This window comes from Protopterus annectens, chromosome 8.part0 (assembly GCF_019279795.1).
Source record: "Protopterus annectens isolate FY-2018-M chromosome 8.part0, PAN1.0, whole genome shotgun sequence".
In the NCBI taxonomy this organism is placed as follows: Eukaryota; Metazoa; Chordata; order Ceratodontiformes; family Protopteridae; genus Protopterus; species Protopterus annectens.
In genome coordinates, this window is record NC_056741.1 from 1765757224 (window position 1) to 1765784781 (window position 27558).

Below are 27558 nucleotides of genomic sequence, written 5' to 3' on the forward strand. Positions count from 1 at the left end.
CAGCACATGCAACACATAGACCACAGAGTCAGTGTGCCAAACAGTCACAGCCCTTAAGGCCAAACACAATGCCAGACACACTTGTCATAGGTGACTCCATAGTCAGACACACTGACGTCCCGCTCACCAGATCGAGTACGGAGGAGGTCACAGTAAGCTGCCTATCAGGCACTGGAATCCACCACATAATGCAAGCACTCAGGTCACTCAACTGCAAGTACAAGTCTGACTCAGTCATTATCCATGCTGGTGTGAACGACCTGAGATGTACCTCCCTGGACTACATGAAAAGAGACATAGAGGATCTCTCTGATTATGTAGGCCAGGCAGGTATGACCCTGACCTTGAGCAGTATTCTACCTTCACCAAGTATGATGCCACATAAACAGAGACAAGATGATCAGCTGTAATAATTGGCTTAAACTATGGTGTCATTCAAAGGGGTCCAATGTCTATCTGCCTGGGATGACATGCTGGACAGGCCACGCTGATTTGCAAGGGACGGCTTGCACCTGTCACCCTGGGCTTCCAGATTTTGGCTGAGGCTCTTGCCACCCCATTGTGCCTTTTTTATGCAAGAATCAGATTTTACACCTACCACCCTAGAACACAGAAAAGGAAAAACACTAAGGGTAATGCTGCTCAATGCCAGAAGTCTCAAGCTCAAGCTGCACACACTCGATGCCCTTCTCAGTATGGAGAACATTGATGTCTGTGCTGTGACTGAAACCTGGTTCACGGCTTCTGACAGCACCCCGGCACTACCGGTGTTACCTCATATCATGCGTTCCGGCCCCAAAATCTGGACAACACCAAGAAAGGAGGGTGGGTGTCCATATTCATCAAGGACACCCTCACCTCAAGGTTGGTGCCAACACACGATGCATCGGAGACCATGCAGGTGCAATTAACCATAGGCAAGACTGCTCTGCAGTTTGTAGCATGTTACAGGCCACCCTCTCACACTCAGGTACCTCACACAGCTTTCCTGAAAACACTGGAGGGGATAAATGTATCTCTGAACACCATCATACTGGGTGATTCCAACTATCCAAATATAGACTGGGATCACTACTCAAGCCCCAACACTCTAGCCCAAAGGTTCCTAGGGTTCATACACTCAAATGCCATGGAACAACTAGTCACCATCCCCACAAGAGGAGACAACATACTAGAACTCATCATCACGAACATGGGGTCACAATGTTCAACACCAGAATTATACCCATCATTGGTGAGATCAGATCATGAACTAATCTCAGTGGGAGTCCACATCCCACCCCCACCCGAGATAGAAAAGACAACAGTGAAGAACTTCTCAAAAGCCGACTTCACACCTCTAAAGACTGGTGTGGTCTCTTTCAAGGCCCCCAAGCCAGCGGACACCATTACCCAAGCCGCTGTATCACTTACAAATGCCTTCTACCAGCACCTCCAGGACTGCATGGATCAGGCAATCCCAAACAAAACAAAGACTCTTTGTACCACAGGCAAGCATCCAGTCTGGTGGACCCCAGCCATAAACAAGCTCTACAACAGAAGGAAGGGGCTACTACAAGATAGAGCGAAATCCGTAGAAGGGAAGACACCCCTGCTCATTATGAGTAAAACACTGAGTTCCCCCATAAAATCATCCAAGGCAAATTTTGAGAGTAAACCCGCTCAGGACCCAAGGGACAATCATGAGGCCTTTTTTACCTATGTTTGACACCTGGGAGGAAACTCCCAGATATGCTCAGAATTAGTTCGAAATGATGTAAATATCACTGAACCTGCAGACATTGCCAACATACTGGCTGACAGGTTCAGTGCAGATTTCTCCCCCCCCTGCCTCCCAACTGGAGGGATATCTATACCAGAGGATTGTAGCCCCCCAAACATCTCAAATGCTGGGGTGAGAACTGCTCTATCCAAGGTGAAAAACACTGCATCCATGGGACCAGATGGTGTCCCCGGTTGTGTGCTCCATGAACTCAATGAGGAATTAAACCCGCAGTTAGGGCAGCTGTTTAATCTTAGCCTCACCTCAGGATATGTGCCCAATGAGTGGCATACAGCAATGGTGGACCCACTTCACAAAGGAGGTGCCTCCACCAACCCCGGAAACTACCATCCCATCAGCTTGACAAGCCTGGTCTGCTAAGCTATGGAGAGGATCATAATGGGAATCATAAATGAAGACATAGGGGGCTTGCAGACGTTGGATCCAACACAGTTTGGCTTTGTCAAGGGCAGATCATGCCTTTTAAACTTGGTTGACTTTTTCAAGACAGTCACCAAGGCCATTGATGAGGGCAAGGCAGTCCACACAGCCTACCTTGACCTGGCAAAGGTTTTCGACACAATACCCCACTCGGGTATCATTGAAAAAATCACCAGCTTAAATGTGAACACATACATCACAGGATGGGTTGCAAACTGGCTAAGTGACAGAACATACAGGGTCAAAGTTGCTGGTGCCATGTCACACTCCAAAACTGTCACAAGTGGTGTCCCACAGGGCTCAGTCCTGGGCCCATTTTTGTTCAGCATCTACTTTTCAGAAGTACAAGCAAACACAGGAGGATTATGGCTGACAAAGTTTGAAGATGACTGCAAACTGGGAATCATAGTTGGAAACCCATCTGACACAGACATCCTTCAGAATGGTCTCATAGACACAGATAACTGGTGCCAGAGCCATGGCCTTACGTTAAAGGCTAAACAATGCATAGTCATACCCTTCGGGAACAACAGGGTTACCCCTAGCTCCCATCTAGGTGGCAATCCTCTAAGCACAGAAGAGGTTATCAGGGACCTGGGCACCCGGGTTGACAGTAATCTTTTGTTTGACACTCACGTTGCCAGAGTAAGCCTGGGGCAGTTCCTGCTATTAGGACAGTGGTCTGCAGCATGCTATATAGTAGTAGTCAGTTTTAGCCATTGGTATTTGACCATGGCTAATCCATGTTGCTTCTTGTTGTGGTACCAACATGGGTGTGTGGTTATCCATGCCATTTATTGCTAGTCACCCTCATTTTGTAGATTATTCCATGTTTTTGCACATGTACATCACTGTATGAGGTGTGACCTTGTAGTGTCAGGGTGCTGATGTGGGCTTTGACCCTGTTTTCTATTACAGCACTGATATCTACATTCTCTATACTGTGTGCGTTTACACTGCATGCATTTATACTTCTGGCATTGGGTAGCATTACATCTAGGTTCCTATCCCTTGTGGTACCTATGCGGTAGGTTTGTGTTTTTGTGGTTTATGATTGGTGGGGGTGGATGTTAGTCGGGTCCTCAGGTGTGCATATGGTACATGGTATTACATTACTTAACACATGGCATTCATGCCTCAGGTGGTGCTGCAGGGCTGCCTCTGTCGGATGCACATACTACACTCCCTGTACATGTTTGGAAGCAGGTTGTGTCATGTTAGGCATCCCTGTTACTATATGAGTGAGTCAGAGCGGGTATCAGTCCCAGTGTTCCTACTGACCAAGTGTATGTGCTATGCATTGCCTCTTTGCCAAGGCCAGAGCATACTGGGCACGCCTCCTTCTGCCTACTGGGACAAGGTCAGGTTGTTCCTCCTCCGAGTCACCCTCTGCCTGTGGTGGCCTTGGCAATGGTGGGGGGATGTTAGGCCCAGCCCTGTGCTGGTCCTGCTGCAGCTGTTTCCGCAGGATCATATTATATAGCATGGCACATATCATGATCATTTGGGTACATGTAGTTGGTGTGTACTGCAAGGCTCTACCAGATGTGTCCAGACACCGGAACTGTGACTTGAGCAGCCCAAACACACGCTCTATGACATTACGTGTTTGTGCGTGTGCCTCATTATGGCATTCCTGTTCAGGTGTGTGTGCATTTCTGATGGTTGTCATCAGCCACAGCTCAAGTGCATAACCTGCATCCCCCACTAGGTGTCCGTGTGGGAAGTCCCCACTGGCAAATGATTGGTACAGCTGCGTCAGATGCCAGATGTGGGAATCGTGGTAGCTCCCTGGGCAGCCAGCACACACATTCATTATTATGCCCTGGGCATCACACACGACCTAGCAGTTGATGGAGGGTATCCCTTGCGGTTAATGTAGGCTCTACCCTGCTCACCGGCTGGTGATTTGATGCATATGTGCGTGCAGTCTATTGCACCCAGCACCTCAGGGTATCCCACTATTTGCTGGAAGAGACGCATATTGCTGGCCACAACCACACGGTCATTAGGGACATATATATGATCACTGACATGTGCTGACATGGCATCCAGGAACTGGTGCAGTACCCTGGAGGCTGATGCCTGTGATATCCCCATCATATCACCAGTTGGTCTCTGGAAGGTACCTGTTGCTAGTATTCTTGGGCCAACACATACCTTGGTTTCCACTGGGATGGGTTCCCCTCTGTTGGTTCTGTGTGTGAGATGTGGCCTGCACAGCTAAACAATCTGCTGCAGAAGGTCTCTGTCCACTCTGTAGTGCTCTACTATCTCCAGCTCATGTAACCCATGGTAGGTGACCCTGGGCCTGTATACTCTTCTCCTTCTCCTCACTCTGGGTTGTCTGTCAGCATCTGCATTGTCACCACCCTCAGCAATTCGCCTATGCCTGATTATAACAGCTATGGCAGCCCCTAGCATTTCTGCTCTGAGTTCAGCTTTTTTCAGTTTTCAATTCTGATAGCTTACTTTCTTACAGTATCTCTTGTGAGAAACACCCTGCACTGCTGTTTGCAGTGTTTTAAGTGCTGGGTTGGGCTTCTAGTCTGCCTGTGTAATTGCCTGCTTCCAATTGTTATCACCAATTAACTCCAGCAGTATTCCGACAGTTTCCTAGTAATCTGGTTGTTTCCTTTTTCCTCTCTGTTTCCTCAGGGGGAGCAATGTGCACACCAGCTTAAGCACGCTCACAGTGGCTTACACGCACGCACACATCCTTACACGGTGTGGGCTTGGCTGATTCATGTTAAAACGCGCGCACACTGCCTTACACACGTGCACGCCCACGCAAACTGTTGTAAACGGTTTGCAACACGCTCCCACATGTTGAACCTGCCTTACACACGAGCATGCACGTATATCAAGAAACTTTGAGTGTAGGGATAGCGTATACCCTCAATTTCTTGACTTTCCTAGTGTTCTGTTGGGACACACCTCCCTCCCTGATGTCTTTCTGTCATCTGTCACCTTACATTGCTCTCCAATCTGGTACATTTGTTTCTATCCTTCCCTCCCCATGATGTCACCTACCTCTTACTCTGTTCCTCCCCCTTCTCTAACTCTTACACTACTCAGAAAGTGCTCATTACCTATGTGGCAGTGTGATTCAGTATTGTAACCCTCATTTACATAGGATTGCCTAGTAATGCTTAGTTATATGTCTTACACGGAGCTTCCCCCCCTTGACAACCACTAAACGGAGGCCATATTGTTTTTGGTCTGCAAGTCCCTCAATTGACATTCCATGTAATACATAAATCCCACAATTGTGGGCTTATAAGCTTCGGTTTTCAGTTTTAGGTAGCGCACCCCGTTTGCGCGGGTGTGCGCTGTAGTTACACATCATAATCCCACAAAAAAAAAAAGTTATATAACATATTTTTGCAACACTTTTTCATGCCAATGGCCACATATTTGGCCATTGGCATGCTTAATGAAACATATGCTGACAACCCTCTCCTTCTCCCATAAAACACAAATACATGCGAGAGATGCAACTATATAGCCAAAGTGGAGGCTGAGCTCTCTCAACATAGGACTAGCAAGACCAGAGAGAAGGTGAAGGTAACCACACACACCACAAACCCAGTCTCACATAGCACTATCACAACTTAAAATCATACACATAGACACACAAAGACATACTCGGAGGCTCTGATCAGAATTCTACCAAAACAGCAGAGGCCACCACAGCAGACACCCACACAACTGCCTCCACAGGGCACAGCACATGCAACACATAGACCACAGAGTCAGTGTGCCAAACAGTCACAGCCCTTAAGGCCAAACACAATGCCAGACACACTTGTCATAGGTGACTCCATAGTCAGACACACTGACGTCCCGCTCACCAGATCGAGTACGGAGGAGGTCACAGTAAGCTGCCTATCAGGCACTGGAATCCACCACATAATGCAAGCACTCAGGTCACTCAACTGCAAGTACAAGTCTGACTCAGTCATTATCCATGCTGGTGTGAACGACCTGAGATGTACCTCCCTGGACTACATGAAAAGAGACATAGAGGATCTCTCTGATTATGTAGGCCAGGCAGGTATGACCCTGACCTTGAGCAGTATTCTACCTTCACCAAGTATGATGCCACATAAACAGAGACAAGATGATCAGCTGTAATAATTGGCTTAAACTATGGTGTCATTCAAAGGGGGTCCAATGTCTATCTGCCTGGGATGACATGCTGGACAGGCCACGCTGATTTGCAAGGGACGGCTTGCACCTGTCACCCCTGGGCTTCCAGATTTTGGCTGAGGCTCTTGCCACCCCATTGTGCCTTTTTTATGCAAGAATCAGATTTTACACCTACCACCCTAGAACACAGAAAAGGAAAAACACTAAGGGTAATGCTGCTCAATGCCAGAAGTCTCAAGCTCAAGCTGCACACACTCGATGCCCTTCTCAGTATGGAGAACATTGATGTCTGTGCTGTGACTGAAACCTGGTTCACGGCTTCTGACAGCACCCCGGCACTACCGGGTGTTACCTCATATCATGCGTTCCGGCCCCAAAATCTGGACAACACCAAGAAAGGAGGGTGGGTGTCCATATTCATCAAGGACACCCTCACCTCAAGGTTGGTGCCAACACACGATGCATCGGAGACCATGCAGGTGCAATTAACCATAGGCAAGACTGCTCTGCAGTTTGTAGCATGTTACAGGCCACCCTCTCACACTCAGGTACCTCACACAGCTTTCCTGAAAACACTGGAGGGGATAAATGTATCTCTGAACACCATCATACTGGGTGATTCCAACTATCCAAATATAGACTGGGATCACTACTCAAGCCCCAACACTCTAGCCCAAAGGTTCCTAGGGTTCATACACTCAAATGCCATGGAACAACTAGTCACCATCCCCACAAGAGGAGACAACATACTAGAACTCATCATCACGAACATGGGGTCACAATGTTCAACACCAGAATTATACCCATCATTGGTGAGATCAGATCATGAACTAATCTCAGTGGGAGTCCACATCCCACCCCCACCCGAGATAGAAAAGACAACAGTGAAGAACTTCTCAAAAGCCGACTTCACACCTCTAAAGACTGGTGTGGTCTCTTTCAAGGCCCCCAAGCCAGCGGACACCATTACCCAAGCCGCTGTATCACTTACAAATGCCTTCTACCAGCACCTCCAGGACTGCATGGATCAGGCAATCCCAAACAAAACAAAGACTCTTTGTACCACAGGCAAGCATCCAGTCTGGTGGACCCCAGCCATAAACAAGCTCTACAACAGAAGGAAGGGGCTACTACAAGATAGAGCGAAATCCGTAGAAGGGAAGACACCCCTGCTCATTATGAGTAAAACACTGAGTTCCCCCATAAAATCATCCAAGGCAAATTTTGAGAGTAAACCCGCTCAGGACCCAAGGGACAATCATGAGGCCTTTTTTACCTATGTTTGACACCTGGGAGGAAACTCCCAGATATGCTCAGAATTAGTTCGAAATGATGTAAATATCACTGAACCTGCAGACATTGCCAACATACTGGCTGACAGGTTCAGTGCAGATTTCTCCCCCCCCTGCCTCCCAACTGGAGGGATATCTATACCAGAGGATTGTAGCCCCCCAAACATCTCAAATGCTGGGGTGAGAACTGCTCTATCCAAGGTGAAAAACACTGCATCCATGGGACCAGATGGTGTCCCCGGTTGTGTGCTCCATGAACTCAATGAGGAATTAAACCCGCAGTTAGGGCAGCTGTTTAATCTTAGCCTCACCTCAGGATATGTGCCCAATGAGTGGCATACAGCAATGGTGGACCCACTTCACAAAGGAGGTGCCTCCACCAACCCGGGAAACTACCATCCCATCAGCTTGACAAGCCTGGTCTGCTAAGCTATGGAGAGGATCATAATGGGAATCATAAATGAAGACATAGGGGGCTTGCAGACGTTGGATCCAACACAGTTTGGCTTTGTCAAGGGCAGATCATGCCTTTTAAACTTGGTTGACTTTTTCAAGACAGTCACCAAGGCCATTGATGAGGGCAAGGCAGTCCACACAGCCTACCTTGACCTGGCAAAGGTTTTCGACACAATACCCCACTCGGGTATCATTGAAAAAATCACCAGCTTAAATGTGAACACATACATCACAGGATGGGTTGCAAACTGGCTAAGTGACAGAACATACAGGGTCAAAGTTGCTGGTGCCATGTCACACTCCAAAACTGTCACAAGTGGTGTCCCACAGGGCTCAGTCCTGGGCCCATTTTTGTTCAGCATCTACTTTTCAGAAGTACAAGCAAACACAGGAGGATTATGGCTGACAAAGTTTGAAGATGACTGCAAACTGGGAATCATAGTTGGAAACCCATCTGACACAGACATCCTTCAGAATGGTCTCATAGACACAGATAACTGGTGCCAGAGCCATGGCCTTACGTTAAAGGCTAAACAATGCATAGTCATACCCTTCGGGAACAACAGGGTTACCCCTAGCTCCCATCTAGGTGGCAATCCTCTAAGCACAGAAGAGGTTATCAGGGACCTGGGCACCCGGGTTGACAGTAATCTTTTGTTTGACACTCACGTTGCCAGAGTAAGCCTGGGGCAGTTCCTGCTATTAGGACAGTGGTCTGCAGCATGCTATATAGTAGTAGTCAGTTTTAGCCATTGGTATTTGACCATGGCTAATCCATGTTGCTTCTTGTTGTGGTACCAACATGGGTGTGTGGTTATCCATGCCATTTATTGCTAGTCACCCTCATTTTGTAGATTATTCCATGTTTTTGCACATGTACATCACTGTATGAGGTGTGACCTTGTAGTGTCAGGGTGCTGATGTGGGCTTTGACCCTGTTTTCTATTACAGCACTGATATCTACATTCTCTATACTGTGTGCGTTTACACTGCATGCATTTATACTTCTGGCATTGGGTAGCATTACATCTAGGTTCCTATCCCTTGTGGTACCTATGCGGTAGGTTTGTGTTTTTGTGGTTTATGATTGGTGGGGGTGGATGTTAGTCGGGTCCTCAGGTGTGCATATGGTACATGGTATTACATTACTTAACACATGGCATTCATGCCTCAGGTGGTGCTGCAGGGCTGCCTCTGTCGGATGCACATACTACACTCCCTGTACATGTTTGGAAGCAGGTTGTGTCATGTTAGGCATCCCTGTTACTATATGAGTGAGTCAGAGCGGGTATCAGTCCCAGTGTTCCTACTGACCAAGTGTATGTGCTATGCATTGCCTCTTTGCCAAGGCCAGAGCATACTGGGCACGCCTCCTTCTGCCTACTGGGACAAGGTCAGGTTGTTCCTCCTCCGAGTCACCCTCTGCCTGTGGTGGCCTTGGCAATGGTGGGGGGATGTTAGGCCCAGCCCTGTGCTGGTCCTGCTGCAGCTGTTTCCGCAGGATCATATTATATAGCATGGCACATATCATGATCATTTGGGTACATGTAGTTGGTGTGTACTGCAAGGCTCTACCAGATGTGTCCAGACACCGGAACTGTGACTTGAGCAGCCCAAACACACGCTCTATGACATTACGTGTTTGTGCGTGTGCCTCATTATGGCATTCCTGTTCAGGTGTGTGTGCATTTCTGATGGTTGTCATCAGCCACAGCTCAAGTGCATAACCTGCATCCCCCACTAGGTGTCCGTGTGGGAAGTCCCCACTGGCAAATGATTGGTACAGCTGCGTCAGATGCCAGATGTGGGAATCGTGGTAGCTCCCTGGGCAGCCAGCACACACATTCATTATTATGCCCTGGGCATCACACACGACCTAGCAGTTGATGGAGGGGTATCCCTTGCGGTTAATGTAGGCTCTACCCCGCTCACCGGCTGGTGATTTGATGCATATGTGCGTGCAGTCTATTGCACCCAGCACCTCAGGGTATCCCACTATTTGCTGGAAGAGACGCATATTGCTGGCCACAACCACACGGTCATTAGGGACATATATATGATCACTGACATGTGCTGACATGGCATCCAGGAACTGGTGCAGTACCCTGGAGGCTGATGCCTGTGATATCCCCATCATATCACCAGTTGGTCTCTGGAAGGTACCTGTTGCTAGTATTCTTGGGCCAACACATACCTTGGTTTCCACTGGGATGGGTTCCCCTCTGTTGGTTCTGTGTGTGAGATGTGGCCTGCACAGCTAAACAATCTGCTGCAGAAGGTCTCTGTCCACTCTGTAGTGCTCTACTATCTCCAGCTCATGTAACCCATGGTAGGTGACCCTGGGCCTGTATACTCTTCTCCTTCTCCTCACTCTGGGTTGTCTGTCAGCATCTGCATTGTCACCACCCTCAGCAATTCGCCTATGCCTGATTATAACAGCTATGGCAGCCCCTAGCATTTCTGCTCTGAGTTCAGCTTTTTTCAGTTTTCAATTCTGATAGCTTACTTTCTTACAGTATCTCTTGTGAGAAACACCCTGCACTGCTGTTTGCAGTGTTTTAAGTGCTGGGTTGGGCTTCTAGTCTGCCTGTGTAATTGCCTGCTTCCAATTGTTATCACCAATTAACTCCAGCAGTATTCCGACAGTTTCCTAGTAATCTGGTTGTTTCTTTTTTCCTCTCTGTTTCCTCAGGGGGAGCAATGTGCACACCAGCTTAAGCACGCTCACAGTGGCTTACACGCACGCACACATCCTTACACGGTGTGGGCTTGGCTGATTCATGTTAAAACGCGCGCACACTGCCTTACACACGTGCACGCCCACGCAAACTGTTGTAAACGGTTTGCAACACGCTCCCACATGTTGAACCTGCCTTACACGCGCGCATGCACGTATATCAAGAAACTTTGAGTGTAGGGATAGCGTATACCCTCAATTTCTTGACTTTCCTAGTGTTCTGTTGGGACACACCTCCCTCCCTGATGTCTTTCTGTCATCTGTCACCTTACATTGCTCTCCAATCTGGTACATTTGTTTCTATCCTTCCCTCCCCATGATGTCACCTACCTCTTACTCTGTTCCTCCCCCTTCTCTAACTCTTACACTACTCAGAAAGTGCTCATTACCTATGTGGCAGTGTGATTCAGTATTGTAACCCTCATTTACATAGGATTGCCTAGTAATGCTTAGTTATATGTCTTACACGGAGCTTCCCCCCCTTGACAACCACTAAACGGAGGCCATATTGTTTTTGGTCTGCAAGTCCCTCAATTGACATTCCATGTAATACATAAATCCCACAATTGTGGGCTTATAAGCTTCGGTTTTCAGTTTTAGGTAGCGCACCCCGTTTGCGCGGGTGTGCGCTGTAGTTACACATCATAATCCCACAAAAAAAAAAAGTTATATAACATATTTTTGCAACACTTTTTCATGCCAATGGCCACATATTTGGCCATTGGCATGCTTAATGAAACATATGCACCCTTTATTTGGAGCTGACATAGCTGCGTTTTTGATTTTGCAGAAATGTACTCAGTTGTCAGCTGAGTACATTTCTGCAGCTAACACGTCCATTACACGGACTGGTTTCAGCTTCGTGGATTGCTCAAATACCTCATTTGCATATCTTTGAGCTGCAAATGAGGTATTGAGCATTTCCACGCCCAGTCCGTGTAAGAGACGTGTTAGCTGTCTCTTACACGGAGGTTTGGGCTGTACCTGAATCGGGAGGCTTACACGGAGGCTTACACTACTCTTGAACTCCGTGTAAGCCTTCCTGAATCTGGCCCCATATCTATCATGTGCCTATGGCAGACCAAATATGAAAGATGTGTGTTTGAATAATGCAATTAGTTACTTCATTTACTTTCACTAATTTAATTTGTTTCATAAATATATGAGTTTGTTTTATATTTGCAGTAGATGGAACAAGGTATCTGCTGTTGTTTGGCTTCCAAGCTGGTTTTGGCCCATGAATATAAATAAAATGATAAATAACACAATTTTTAAAAGCTACAAAAGGTATGCTTTAAAATAAAGTGTCAGCATGACACATACCTTTGCTTTTGACAATCCTGAGCACAATTTGCTTCCCACCATGCTCATGAGTCATTTTTCTATTTCTCAGTGAAGCAAAGATGTTGTTTGCTTGCTGGGAGCCATCATGAAGTAGATTTAAGGTTTCCAGTACTTTTCAAATACTCACAAGTTTGAGGTCAAGGAGCACTGGTAGAAAAAAACTAAAATAACGTGGCTTGACGCTATTCAACAAGAAATAAAGTTGCAAACAGCTTTCAAACATAAATAAAACATTACAGGGAAATGATACTTATATTTAGTGCTAAAAAGATATAACAGACCTGTTTAGACACTTCTGGTCCTCTAGAAACACTTATAAAGTCGAGGTCAAGGAGCATCCTAAGAAAACAATAAAGTACAATGGCTCAAATGATTAAAAAACAGTAAAACAATTTAAATTATAATAAACAACTTCTAATAAAGTTGAGTTATTTTGCCATCAGATAACATCATGAGCCTATCAAAACATTTTCAGTACCTTTGACAGCATGTACATTGAAGGTTAAAAAGTATATTAAAGAAGCAGATACAAAAGAATGCCTTGAAATGTTAAAATGAAAAAATAAGGCAGTAAATAAAAATAAAATTAAAATAAAGTTTCTATTGATAAGTAAAAAAAAAAAAGTAAACACTATTAAAAATCTGAATTTTAAAATTGTTGAAGTAAAATGGGCTTTTGTTTTAAAATGAAGTCAACAATGAAATATGATATAAAACAAAGACTGATGCCTTGTTCCAAATTCAGACAGAATTATGGGAAGCAATACTTCCAGCTTGCATGTAGAATATATTAAAGAACATTCATTATGTTTTGGGCCAAAGTCATTTTATAAATAATTTTATGGTTTTATTTATGTACTTGCAATAAAATAAATCAGTCATTATAATGTCACTGCAATATAGAATGAACATGCAGTCATTGAACAGGTGTATTTATTTGAACACACATAGAAGAAGTAAGTAAATGAAGTAGAATAGATAAAACAAGATAAATTTTAATGCACATAACATCAGGCTGGCATTATTACTGTAAACAACTTGTGAAAAATGAATGAATGGAACATAGGCATTTATTAATGAATGATATCAGAGACGGTAAAGAAGTCAGTATCTATAATTTCAATTATATTTATGGAACTGTCCTGCATACATGATTGATGATTCTAAAAAGTGAACCCTATCATTTATATATAACTCTGAGAATCACTTATAGTTATATAAAATATTGCAAACAAAAAATGATTTGGTGGAAACACTATACTTATACCAAAAGTATAGGAACATCATTTTCGAGTAATAATTAATATGATAAATGTTGAACATTACTAAGTAATATAACAATAAGAAAATATCTAAGACAAATGCCAAGACATATTTACCCTTTGAATATCTGAAGTTAGATGCTCAGACTTTGAAATGGTAATAACAGATCATAATTAAATATGAAATAATACACTAAAGTAAAAGTTGTAACAAAAAAATGACTTCATGTTTGTCTATTTTGAAAACATATACTTAACATGTATTTTATTTTATGACTGTAATATTTGTAGATAGCCAGGATTATTACTATATGCATTCAGTTAAGTACATCAGCTTAAGCTTTACAGCATGTGTAATTAGAGTTTATTAATTGTTATAAAGCTCTCTATACCTTGACATATGCTGAATATTAAAATACTTAGAATAAATACAATATATATTTATAGAATTAAACAGGTAGAGAGCTACTAGAAGTATGTAATAGTGATAGTTAGAGAGACTGCCTATGTAGCTGAACTATTCAGACAAGAGGTATTTTACCTCATGATTTTGATTGTTGGAAGTATATTTAAAGTAGTTAAAATTGAAAGTTTTATGTTCGTTGAAAAATTGGTGCTTTTTACAAAAATATATAATCTTTTAATATATTATAAAGTGATATATTCTCCAATGACCAGTATTAGAGTTCAAGTGACATGAAAGTATACACATATACTGTCAGAGCAATTTTAAAAACATTAAATGTTTGTCGATTAATGTCAATGGTCTAAACAATAACATTAAAAGAAAAAGTTTATTCAAATATATAAACGTACATACCCACATTTGTTTTTTCTTCAAGAAAGACATCCTTTAGAAGAAGACAAGAACAAATTAAATTCCAATAATTATATTATACTGACTAGTTCTCAATTCAAACAGAAAAGAAGAGGAGTAGCTATATTAATAAAAAAATACCTCACTTGCTCCAAAAGTAATAAATACCTATCAAGATACTTCAGGAATGTTCTGTTTGGTATCAATAAAAATAAATAGAAAAATCTATACATTAGTAAGTATATATTGGATCATGGGAGTTGGAATAAACACAGTAAACCAGCACCTAGAGCAAATAATACATCTAACAAAAGGTAGCCTAGTTATGGCAGGTGACTTTAACTGTATTATGGAAGAATAAGACACTGACCCAAAGTGCAAAAAGAAAAAGACTTCTAATTCAAGAGCACTAAGTAAGTTTATGGACACAGCAATTATTAAAGATATTAACAAACTTGCAGACCAAGAATTCACTATTATTTTACCTTTTACTCAAGTAGACATAAAACTAACTCAAGGATAGCCAGAGTATACATATCAAATGATTTAACAACTAAATCAGAAAGATTTAAAGTTATAACCTGCCCTTTATCAGACCACAATGCACTAACATTTGATCTGGAACTAGATCTCATACAATTCATTTCCATTACTAGAATACCATCATATATAACAAAACTGAAAGAATTTAAGGAATGTTATATAAATAAAATTAATACATTTCCAGAAATAAGCACAACTAAAGACACATCAGAAATTTATACCTGGGATTCTCTAAAAGCATATATTTGTGGTAAGATACTATCATGGTATATCAATAAAAGGAAAATGTGGAGTAAATATATGATGGAATTACAAAATAAAATAGATAAAATCAAACTGAAAATACAAAAAGGAAACTCTAATTTAGTATCAGAATTGATTCAACTTAATAAGTACAATGAGATGAAAAAATCAAACTAAACTCATTCTATGAATCAAGATAAACAAAGACAGCTAGCAAGCAGAACTAAGAAATCATTAAAGCTAAGCAAATAAAATAAGTCTATAATCCCCATACTAAAAAGAAAGCTACTGATTTGAACAATGTTAGAAGCTTTTAGACTTCATTATAACATACTTAGTTCTTCAAAACCCTTAATGTCTTCACCTGATAAGATTAAGCAATTTCTTAATAAAAATATTCATGATAGACTAACACAAGAACAGATAGAAAACATTAATAGACTAATCACAATGACAGAACTGAAGTCACAAATCAATAAGCTTAAAACAAATAAAGCTCCTGGACCAGATAATATATTACCAGAAATGGACAAAGTATTGCCAAGACAACCTCTGTCTATGCTTTTAAAAGTTTATACCATAGTCAAGGAAGGCATTATTATTCCCTCATCATGGAAATCCTCATTCATATCTCTGATAATAAAACCAGACAAAGATGAAAGACTTTGCAAATCATATAGGCCTATAACATTATTAAACATAGATTATAAAGTGTTTAGGGCAACTCTTGCAAACAGAATTAAACACTTTCTCCCCATATTAATACATGAAGATCAAATGGGATTTATAAAAGGAAGAAATACCTATGATAACATTAAAAGGATAATAATTCACTATAATAAACTCAGAAACACAGATATGACTATAATCTCCCTAGATATAGACAGTCCCCAGGATTCACTAATCTTCCGTGTAAGACTAAATTAGTCTTACACGGAAGAGCCAGTCTAAGAGTAAGATGGCAGTGCATCATGCATATTAATGAGGGCATGCTGCCTCAACTCTAAAACTAACATGGAGCGTGAACGAGTGTGGGGAGCGTGTCGGACTGCCGATAAGTCCAAAAATCCATGCCCCTGCAAGTTTGAAACACAGGAAATGTCTAGTTACATGAGCAAGTCCACTCACATGTGTACATTCTAACACTAAATTCCCCCATATAGTAAACCCCGTGCAAATATAAAAAGTAAAAGAATTTTTTTTTTCATTTTAGATTATAGCTGCCCGTGTTTGCGCGGGTTTGCTCGTTGCTTAGCTACAGTTAGCAGTTTAGACACCAAAGAAGATAATAAGAAAAATATATGCAAATTAAGCGAAATAGCGATAGCATAGTGGTTAGACCCTTCGCACAAAGAGGAAGCATTCCCGGTTTGAGTCCCACCACTACACTTTTCATTTTCTGTTGGAAATCTGTATACAGAAATATTTCCTGACATGTATTATTTAAAGTTTTGTAAAAAGCATTGAAATGTTATATGTAGTAGTGAACAAATTTTATATATATATATATATATATATATATATATATATATATATATATATATATATATATAGGAAGTTGAAATGGTTATGCATACTGATGCATGAGTAAATTATTTTAAGCAATGTAAAGCACTGCTAAGCACACTTTACCAGTCTTGAGCATATTTATATTTAATTGCTCATAGCTGAGCACTGCATTAACTAGCGAAATGTCTTTGCGCGGAGCTGCGCATTGCGCAAACTAGCGCAAACAGAACATGTTTGTGTGTAGCTCCACGCTAACCAGCGCAACATCGAGCAACGCTGAGCAATGTCGGGCAAAGTTGAGCAAAGTCAGCTAAAAACGGCCACACCTCTTTCACTGTACCTTAACCATTGAGGTCTGGCCAGTAGGACAATAAAAAACAGTGACAGGGCTCAAACTCGGGATACTGTGCACTATAGTCACAGTACATAACCACTAAGCCATGACAGCTTTCATAACCATGCACTTTCAACAGATACATATCTATTAAAGGAATATTAAACTTTGCTAACATCAGCTAAGCAGGTGTGCCTACAGCTGAGTGTTTTCCAAACTGGCCAATCACAAATAAGTGTGGGAAATGAGGCATATTTAAGCTCCACAGATGGGAATACTTGCCTAACTGGTTGTAGCTCCCTTCTGCAGTCAGCATGGCCGGAGTTGGAGAAGGCACGCAATTTCAAGTGCAATGTTGAGTCATTGAGGAGACCAAAGTAATGGTTTGGCTCCTTGTCCACAATCATGAGGAAAGACTCCTGCCAGGCCAGTACCAGGGCACCCAATACAAAACAGAGGCCTGGAACTGTCTAGCTCATGATCTCACCAGTGCCACTGGCGTTCCTCAGACTGGTGAGCAGGTCAGGCACCATTACGCTGACCTGAAGCGACGCAAGGAGGATCAACTGGACCAGTAGATCCAGGAAGCACGTGGGATGGCAAATGCCCCAGTACTGAGTAAGTAGCCATTGTATTAAGTATTGAAGAATTTCTATTCTTGTCTATACTATGGATAGGTATGTCTCATTATCACTGCATTTACTTCACAGCTGCATGTGTCCGGGCTATGAATCAGCAAGCCCATGAAGATAGGCTGCAAAGGCTGCATCACCAGACAGGTTAGTAATTATTCTGCATGTACTGTTATATAAAATAAATGAGAGAACCTCCAAAAAGGTGTTTTAACCCAATAAATAAAGGTATATATTTTTTTTAATAATTATTCTGCATGTACTGTTATATAAAATAAATGAGAGAGCCTTCAAAAAAGTGTTTTAACCCAATAAATAAAGGTGTAATAATTCTTTAATAAAGATATAATTCCTGGAGTGCATCTGTGTGATTTTCTTTGATATGTTGTTGTACTGTTGTATTTTAGAAATAGTACTGTTGTATTAAGCAGTGTTAGTTAACCCACACTTCGGTAGGCCCATTTAAAGTGGATGAAGGGAGTGCCAGTAGCTTTTATGCATATTTACAACCCTTAACTGTTGGTTCATGCCCAGCATGTACATGTTAATCTGGCACATGAGTAGCTTGGTATTGTGTTCCCCAGAAATGTCAGTGTGATACCAGAAATGTAGGGAGCTGTTAACATATAACTGATAATTTCACCTGAACATATCTAGATAATTATATGAAAGTTGAGCTATCAGTGTACCATCACAGCAGTAGTGTGTGTGAGCAACTCTCAAAATATGGAGCAGTAACATCTGCATCTTGGACAGTTTGTATGTCAGATACAGCTCATGTATATAATGATCTAGCAAAATCCAATTGCACAATAGAAGGACTTTGGGTAGTGTAATAATACATGTAAGGGACATATAACTGCAGTTAATAGGAATGTAGTGTAAACTAGAAGGATATATAAGTTAATTGAGCTATCTTTTCCACCCTACTGTATGTGCATAAAAATGCAATTCCACACCTTAATGGGTATGTCCAATCTCAAAACATTTGTTGGGACATATGTCCTATTGGTTTATAAATATTTGCATTCATTTGTATTCATGTGCCCTGTTCAAATACCACAATATTGGTGGTCTGTTGCCATCAATTAAACCTGCATGCTGCTGTAATGTCCACTATTGTTCTATATATGCATGTGTCATGCTTGCTTTTCAACTGTTGAAACTCTGGTGTGTTCGGTTAATGGGAATACTTCTGCATGCTGTTATAACTAACTGGGAATGCTGTTGACTGTTACTAACCCATATCGTTATTATATTCTCCAAAACATAGTTCGTATGGGAAGGCTGGTGGCACCTCAGCTGGCCATGGCACCTGGCACTAGCAGGTCTGGTGCCCAGCCTGGGACCTCTTCCTCTGTTGGCCCTGTGCCACCTTTGGGTAGAAGTGCTGCTCGGCCTCCCATGCAAGCATGGGGGAGGAGGGCCACCTATCACCCTTCGAACAGTCCGGGCTGTGTTGCTTAGAGAGATCGAGCACTATGTTGCAGAACCTCTATGCCAGCTTGAGGCACGAGTGGTGCAACTCCCAGGTCAGCCTGCCTCTCCTACACAGTCCCCAGCACAGCCACCCTCTGGGCTGTGAAGGTGCAGCGGTGACTGCCCATGGTTGGGGAATCTCAGTTCCACTGTTGCCATCTGTGGGCACATGGGCTTTCTTTTTCCAAACATCCCTCCCCATCAATGATGTTGACCCACCACCTGTCGTATTCTGCCCTTGTATGCATCTTGTTTGTCTTGTCTGTTTACCTCCCCAACCTACCTCCCCAAATTCCCCAAATATACCTACTTCCCCTACCCCACATATCACTCTCACCTGAAATAAAAAAAGGGCAATCTGCTTCCAAAAAAAAAAAAAAATTACGCCCCATACATAGCTGCCCATTTTTCACACATGTCCCCTGGACACATAAAATGTAATTTAATTAGCATTACAACATACTTTGTTGTCCTCAGCCCTCTCTCAGGGGTTGAAGGTTTCATATTTACCTCCAAATTTATTCCATATGCACAGCTGTTGCTGTTAAAGAAATGGACAGCTATGGACCTTCCCTACACCCATCCTGCACATCCCAAGCTGGTTTCCCTACTGTCTTTTCCTCTTTGTGCCCCTTTGTCACCACTTTCTTATCCCCCCATTTTCTTTTCTTTCAAAGAAATGAGCACGGGATTAGCGGGAGTAAGTACTATTAAGCAGTGGTTAGCATGAGTGTGCGCTTGTTTGCGCTTAGCTAAGCATTGTTAAGCATCGTGCAAACCCACACAAACCCACTTACAACTGCTTAAAATTGCCTTAGTAACTCTGTTTGTGAGGGCCCTTGTTCTACTCAGCAGCAAAACAAAACACCTCTGTCAGTCTCTAACCCGTGATCTTGTGCACACTACACTGCATGAAGTACCACTAAGCCACGGTAGATATATAACAAGTTGGTGCTGAAATAAATATATCATGCATCAGAATGAGTGAATGTAAAGGAAAAATAGGAATGCCATACCACAAAACTGTGGATCTTTACCAACAGTTGTTGTGGGATTACATTACATGACTGTGATAAGAGAAGCAGCCATTCTAGCAGGAAATAATGTTACACCATCACTTTACAAACCCCACACAGTAACACAGCAGGACAAACACTGGCATATCTGTTTAGGGCAGAGGCAATACCTCCCAACTGTCCCTAATTTTCAGGGATGTCCCTGATTTTGAAACAAAATTTAGCTCTGTCCCTCTGAATCCCTCCAAAAACTACTGACTTTGGCCAGAAAGGTGGTGAATTACACGTAATGAGTAATGACAATAATTAAGAGTTAGACAATTCTTTTACTTCAGAAAAGGTGTATTAATCCATATGCTCTGGTTCTCTCAAAGTGTCAACTTAACGGAACTAATATTTTAAAGGTGCCCCTGACTTTTCTCTACTTTTCCCTGAGTCTGTTCAAATATGTACCTGAGTGTTTGAGGGGTCTAGCAGAGGCAGAAACACAGAGGCATAGCAGCCTTTCTGCTGTTACACACTGTGCAAATAGCTTTGGGAGGAGTTCTGGAAGCATACCCTTATGTAGGAATACAACACTGAAATACAGAAGGATGTAGCCATGTACTGGTAGCAACCAATTGTAACAATGCCATTGCTCTAGTGCTGAAAAGACCTGTGTTGTGCACAGACAAAGGATAACAGGTTAATCTCTGGCTACCATGTGGATAGGTCCACAGTTGGGAGTTACGCAGACAGACTACTTGCTTTGATAAACTAACATGTACACAGCAACCTTGTAAGTCCAGCAAGATAAAATTCACAACATAATATGTACACTCTCTGTACTTCTGCACCCCTACCCAAATGTAGAATATTCCTGTGTGTGCAGGGTCTATCAAGGATGTAGGTAAGCATACTTGCAGTACTGAAATATGTCCAGTTTTCTTGAGCAGCTTGTGCTAATGTCAACACTAAAAAAGCACAAACTTTTTAGAACTGAGTAAATGAACATTCACAGTATAGCAGTTCTCAAACAATTCTTGTGCCAAAGGAATGCATCTCAATAACTAGCTTTGTATGGCAGTTAATTGTAAAATTTGAAAAGAAAGTACATCCTCCATGTATCTTGGGATAGCATTTTGAGGGGTGAGTAAATTTCTACACTGATAAGTGTGTACTGGAAGCAGCAACATTTAGGTCTGAGTACAAAATGTAAATCACTGGCTACACCCCTGTCTTCTGATATAAGAACTATAGCAACCTTCTGTCTTAAACAATGATGTCCACAGCAAACAAGGATGATCTCCATCTTGGAAAGCTGAAAGGGCCACGTCTACCTCAGTTAGCAATTTATAGTACTGAGTTGCTATGACAGTGATTACTGCAATTACTCCACAGCAGGCTGCATGCAATTAGCAAATGTTGGCCACTAATTGGTGCAGAGGCCATCACATGCTCATGTGCAAATACCTACAAAAGCAGGCTGCAATCACTGCCAACAAACTCAATCACTCTATTGCAGAGACTGACAGAGAGAGAGAGACAGAGAGAGAGAGAGAGAGAGACAGAGAAAAGGAAAAAGAAAAAGAAATAATACCAAATCATACAAAGGAAAGGTATATGACACATATGTATTTACTGGCATGTAGTAGATGTTTTTGAAGAGTAGTCTACATAATGTGAACCATTCATATGTGTCAGCACTACTTATCTATGCACAGATGTCCTGCTTAACTACTGCTATGGACAATACAGTGTGTACCTGTGGGCAGTAGGACATACCTGTGAAATGTGTAGCTCAGCATTAAATGTCAAACATCTGATCCATGTTATCTGTGTTCTGTACAGTAGTGTGGCCAATGGCTGTTGGGGGGATTAGTGCTGCCATTATATAATCATGTGTGTGACAGAGCAACACATGCATGATAGTCATATTAAAGTGTAGCTTAGCATTGGCAACTGCTGTAGCAGTCTAGTATGCTTATCTAGCATTTGTAGCTATATATACCCCCTCTAATGTTAGTGTGTGTTCACATGTGACACCTGTTTGTGTTGCAGCAAGGCCCAACAGTTCAGCTGTGAGGTCCAGGGACTTACAACAGTGTGGACCTTGTGTGTGTATGCCGCACACATATGGAGAAATATATATGTGTCATATATATTCACATCTGTATATGTGCATGGAGCAGGGGACATATTGCAACTGTTTGTGAAGGGTGGAGATATATATGTTGGTGAATGTTAGTATGTGCATATTTGTATGTAGGTTTTATTGTGTGACTAACAAGACAGCATACAGTGCTGGTATATGACATGTGGATGTTAAACAGTGTGGGTGGTTTGTTCAGTTTGCAATGTTGAAGCCAGTTAGGCCTGCTAAAGCTACCTGGGCTGTGAACACTTTCAATGCATTTATCACAAGACTGCGATATTATTACATTACTGTACACCTCACATCCTTTGTATAATTGATATTCCCACTATGAAAGGTGAAATGTATATGTGCCTGCATATATATGTATATGTACACCAATGGATGTGTATATGTATATATATGTATATATATATATATATATATATATATATATATATATATATATATAGAGAGAGAGAGAGAGAGAGAGAGTCATATATACTCATACACACCTACATCTACTTGTTGCAATAGATTCTCTGTACTGTTGACTGACTGTGATGGTCAATGTGTTTGTGAATACGTCAAATATATATATTTGTGGGATAGCTTAGTGGGGAACTGTTTATGTCATGATATTATGGGTCCTTGATTTGATCCCAGCAAAAGCTGTGTATTCTGTTGCTAGGCAGAAAAAGTGCTATGGCATACAGTGTGATTAAGTCCCTTGGTTTTAACTGGGGTGTGTCATTGGAGGCTAAAGCACTACTTCTATGATTATTGATTGGTACTGATGTTGAATCCAAATCCTGTGTGTACTGTAGTACTACTTGAAGCCCTGGGCCTGTACAGCAAAGTATGGTGTATGTCCACATTGCTTGCATCCACTGTTTTGTGTTGTCCCTGTATTCATCACAGATTACATTCCCCAAGATTAATGTTTTGTAAGTACTGACACACAGTACTGTATAGTACACATGTAAAGTTTATCTGGGTTGCCATACCTTTGTGTTCTGTAATTATGTCTGATGTGTGTGTGTGTGTGTGGGGGTATGTCTGTAACATGTCCTCTGTCATTTATTTATTTATTTTATTTATTTGCAGTTGGTTTACCAGGATTGTCCATTCGGCCAAGATGAACCCGTTTTCAATGGAGTCCTGGGGAGAAAAGCGCCAGTAACAAGTTTAATAGGTTTTACATTAGATTACAAAAATTTACAAATTATGTAGCTTAGAGCATGACATTGCAAGTATTATAGCACCAGAAACGAGGTTACAATAGGTTTTAGGTAAGATTACAATGTTTACAAGTGATACAGATTAGAGCATAAGGTTACAAATTGTACAGACTGGTGATGAATGTTACAGAAGATACATACTAGAAAAGAAAAACATTTTTAATATAAGTACTGAGAAGCAATTAACTCTTAGGAAGCTTGAATATATGACACATAATACATTTTTGTAAATGGTTTAGTTGGTACAAGCAGAGAATGTATGAGGTAGGAAAGGAAATTATCAGAAATGAGGGGGAAAAGTAATTTCCAGTGTATATTATGATGGATGAGAGCAGGAGCATTCCCACTGGGATAGTAGATATGATGGATGGGTGCAGGAGCATTCCCACTGGGATAGTAGATATGATGGATGGGTGCAGGGGCATTCCCACTGGGATAGTAGATATGATGGATGGGTGCAAGAGCATTCCCACTGGGATAGTAGATATGAAGGATGGGTGCAGGAGAATTCCCACTGGGATAGTAGATATGATGGATGGGTGCAGGAGCATTCCCACTGGGATAGTAGATATGATGGATGGGTGCAGGAGCATTCCCACTGGGATAGTAGATATGATGGATGGGTGCAGGAGCATTCCCACTGGGTTAGTAGATATGATGGATGGGTGCAGGAGCATTCCCACTGGGTTAGTAGATATGATGGATGGGTGCAGGAGCATTCCCACTGGGATAGTAGATATGATGGATGCATGCAGGAGCATTCCCACTGGGATAGTAGATATGATGGATGGGTGCAGGAGCATTCCCACTGGGTTAGTAGATATGATGGATGGGTGCAGGAGCATTCCCACTGGGATAGTAGATATGATGGATGGGTGCAGGAGCATTCCCACTGGGATAGTAGATATGATGGATGGGTGCAGGAGCATTCCCACTGGGATAGTAGATGAGAGTGAAGAGATGTTTTGAATATAAAGTGGTTAGAGGTGGTACGAATGGATGGTGGTAGAGAGTTCCAGAGATGTGCTAGACCATAGGATAGGACATTTTTCCCTGAGGGACGAGTTGGTTTGTGCAATTCTATTAGGTTTTGGTTGTTAGATCTTAGTACTCTGTTGGGTAGGTGCATTTTAAAGGCAGAGGAAAGGGATGGACATAGTAAGGGGTTGAAAATGAGCTTATGTGCAAGAGTCAGTTGGGTGTAGGTGAGCTGATTGGATAGTTCTAGCCATTTTAGTTTGTGGAGAGAAGAACAGTGGTGGCTAGATGACTTGTGGATAGTAGTGAATTTAGCGATTTTGTTGTAATATGAGGAAAGTTGTGTTTTAAGGGAGGATTGTAGGGCTCCGTAGAGAAGGGAGGGGATAAGAAATGAGGTAGAGAGAGTGATTTTAGTGGAGGGTGTAAGGTAATGATTTTGTCGGTAGAGCATGGCTAGGTTTTGGAGAGTTTTTTTGATATTTAGTAGAAGGTGGGAGTTGAATTTAAGCTTACTATCAATTTGGACCCCTAGTAATTTAACCTCAGACACCAATTCTAGAGATGTGTTTTTATGACTAGTGATAGAAAATGTGTTTATATTGATAGAGGTGGCTTTAGAGGGAGGAAAAACAATTAATTTAGTTTTAGAGGCATTTAGTGCTAGGTGATTTTCTTTCATCCATTGTTCAGTGATTGAGAATGCATCTTGTGTAAGCTTTTGCAGCATGGGGATGGATGTGGCAGAACAGATAATAGTTGAATCATCTGCATATTGGATGATATTAGAGGAAGGGATAGAATTGCGGAAGTCGTTTATGAATATATTAAAGAGGAGAGGACCTAGTCTAGATCCTTGGGGAACTCCATTTGGGGTATTAAGAAAAGAGGAGGTGGCCTTTTTCCATTTTACTAATTGATATCTGTTAGATAAGTAACTGGAAAACCAGTTTAAAGAAGAAGAAGATAGGTTGAGCTGAGAGAGTTTAGTTAGAAGAAGTTTGTGAGAGATAGTATCAAAGGCCTTAGAGAGGTCAAGTAGGAGGGTAGAGACAATATGGCCAGAGTCCCGGGCCTTATTTACAGTTTCCAGGAAGAAGAGGAGGGCTGTCATACTGCTATGATCAGGTCTAAAGCCATGCTGTGTTGGAGTTAGTAGGTGATTGTCTAAGAGATATGGTAGGAGTTGTAGTTGGATACACTTTTCTAGGAGTTTTGAGATGGGAGATAGGATAGCGATGGGGCGGAAATTAGTGGTGCTGTTGTTATTACCACCTTTATGTAAAGGTATGATAAAAGCCTTTTTCCATATTTGGGGTACTATGCTTTCTTGGATAGAGTGGTTGATTAGAATACTAATGGGGTAGGTGATGGCTTCTGCAGCTATGCTAAGAAAAGTATGAAGGGACGTTATCTGGGGCATTAGAGCAAAAAGTATGAAGGGACGTTATCTGGGGCATTAGAGCATGGCTTCAGTTTCTGAAGGAGTTTTTTATGGTAGATGTGGGTATGGGTTTAAATGAGAAAGGAGAGGAAGGGGAAGAGCGCGCATTAGAGGATGTTGATAATGGAGAGGAAGAGTGTAGTAGTAGGAGTGGAGGTAAAAGTCTCAGTAGGGGAAGGTGAGGGTGAAGTGGAGGGAGTGGTGTTAGAGAATGTTGAGGTTAGTTTAGAAATAGAGTTAATGAAAAAAGAGTTAAATTGTGTGGCCAAATCTATGTCTGCAGCATTGGGGTCTGGGCTGGGGTTGTCTATTTTGCCAGGATTGATAAGGGTAGAGATTCCTTTCCAGAATTTCTGAGGGTTAGTTTTATTGCTGTTTTGGAGTATGGAGAAGTAATTTGATATGTGTGGTAAAACATATAACTGCGTATCTAGCAACATTTGTAGTGGACTACAGCAGTATGCAAACGATATTCCCAATTGTGCACATATTTTGGCCATGGGTTTGCCATTAACAAGTTGTGTGGTATAATAGTAATACATTTACTGGACCTTACACTCATTGTTATGGATAACATATTTCTTTACACATCAGCTTGATGTATATCTGCTGGGGCTAGGTGGTGCATTGTGTTGCATACAGTGTGCCAGGTACTCTTGTATAGTCTTGTATAGTGATTTTATTTTGTTGCTGTGCAGATCATGGTTCATTAGATAGTGAGCCAGGCACTTTCAAGCAGTTGTGGGTGAGCAGTGATAAGTGGTAGTTAAATTGTTCCACTCTCAGTTAGCTAATGGGTTGCTATATATGGCAGTTCAGTGATATCTGTACTGTATAATGTTAAATGTGACATATGACTTGCTCAGAGATTTTTTTTATGTCTTCCAGGGATCATGGCACATCACAGAAATCCCAGCTATAGTAGTGCTGAAGATGAGATCATTACTAGCTGTATGATTCAGCACTACAGTCTAATGTTCTCACAAAACAACCAGAACCAGCAGGAGTGTACTGCAATGTGGCAAGATGTTGTCCAGAGGGTAAATGAGGTAGGCCTGTATAACTGGACATATGAGCAGGTACGCCACCACTGCAGTGATCTAGTCAGACATGTCCGTCAGCATGCTTCTGATGTGTGGAGACAACAGCTTGCAACAGGAGGTGGTGTTAATATCCATCCCCCCTCACCAGAGAGGAGGAACTGCTCCTGAGCCTCGTGGCACCTGCCCAACAACATCAGCAGCAGACGTACACCATGATGGAGGTTGGAGCCACCCAGCAGCCACACATGGAGCATGCAGGTAACATGGCATATCTGTAGACTACTGTTATCTGTATTGGTAGATCATGCATATGTGAGATGTGGAGTGTGTAGTTAGAAGATGTGGAGCCTGTTGTTGTGCAATACTGATCATTTGGAACATAAGCTGTAGGCCTGTGAATGTAAACTGTTGTTCTACTGTAAGATTGCAAACACACAGTAGCAATGCCACAGCTGTGGCCACTGACAAACTGTCTCATCTTTATGTAGGTCCCTCTGGGATGACATCAAGGCAGCGGACAGATGCTGGTCAGTGTGTTCTACATTTATTATTGTAAATAAAAAGTGCATGTCATAGTTAAGATGTAGGCCATGTACACATGTAACAAACCTACACATAATGCATGTTGTGCATGTTTGGTGTAAGACCACGCACATCCCACTGAGGTGATTAGCTGCCTCAAACACATGCAATACCCAGATCATCTCAAACAAATGTGGC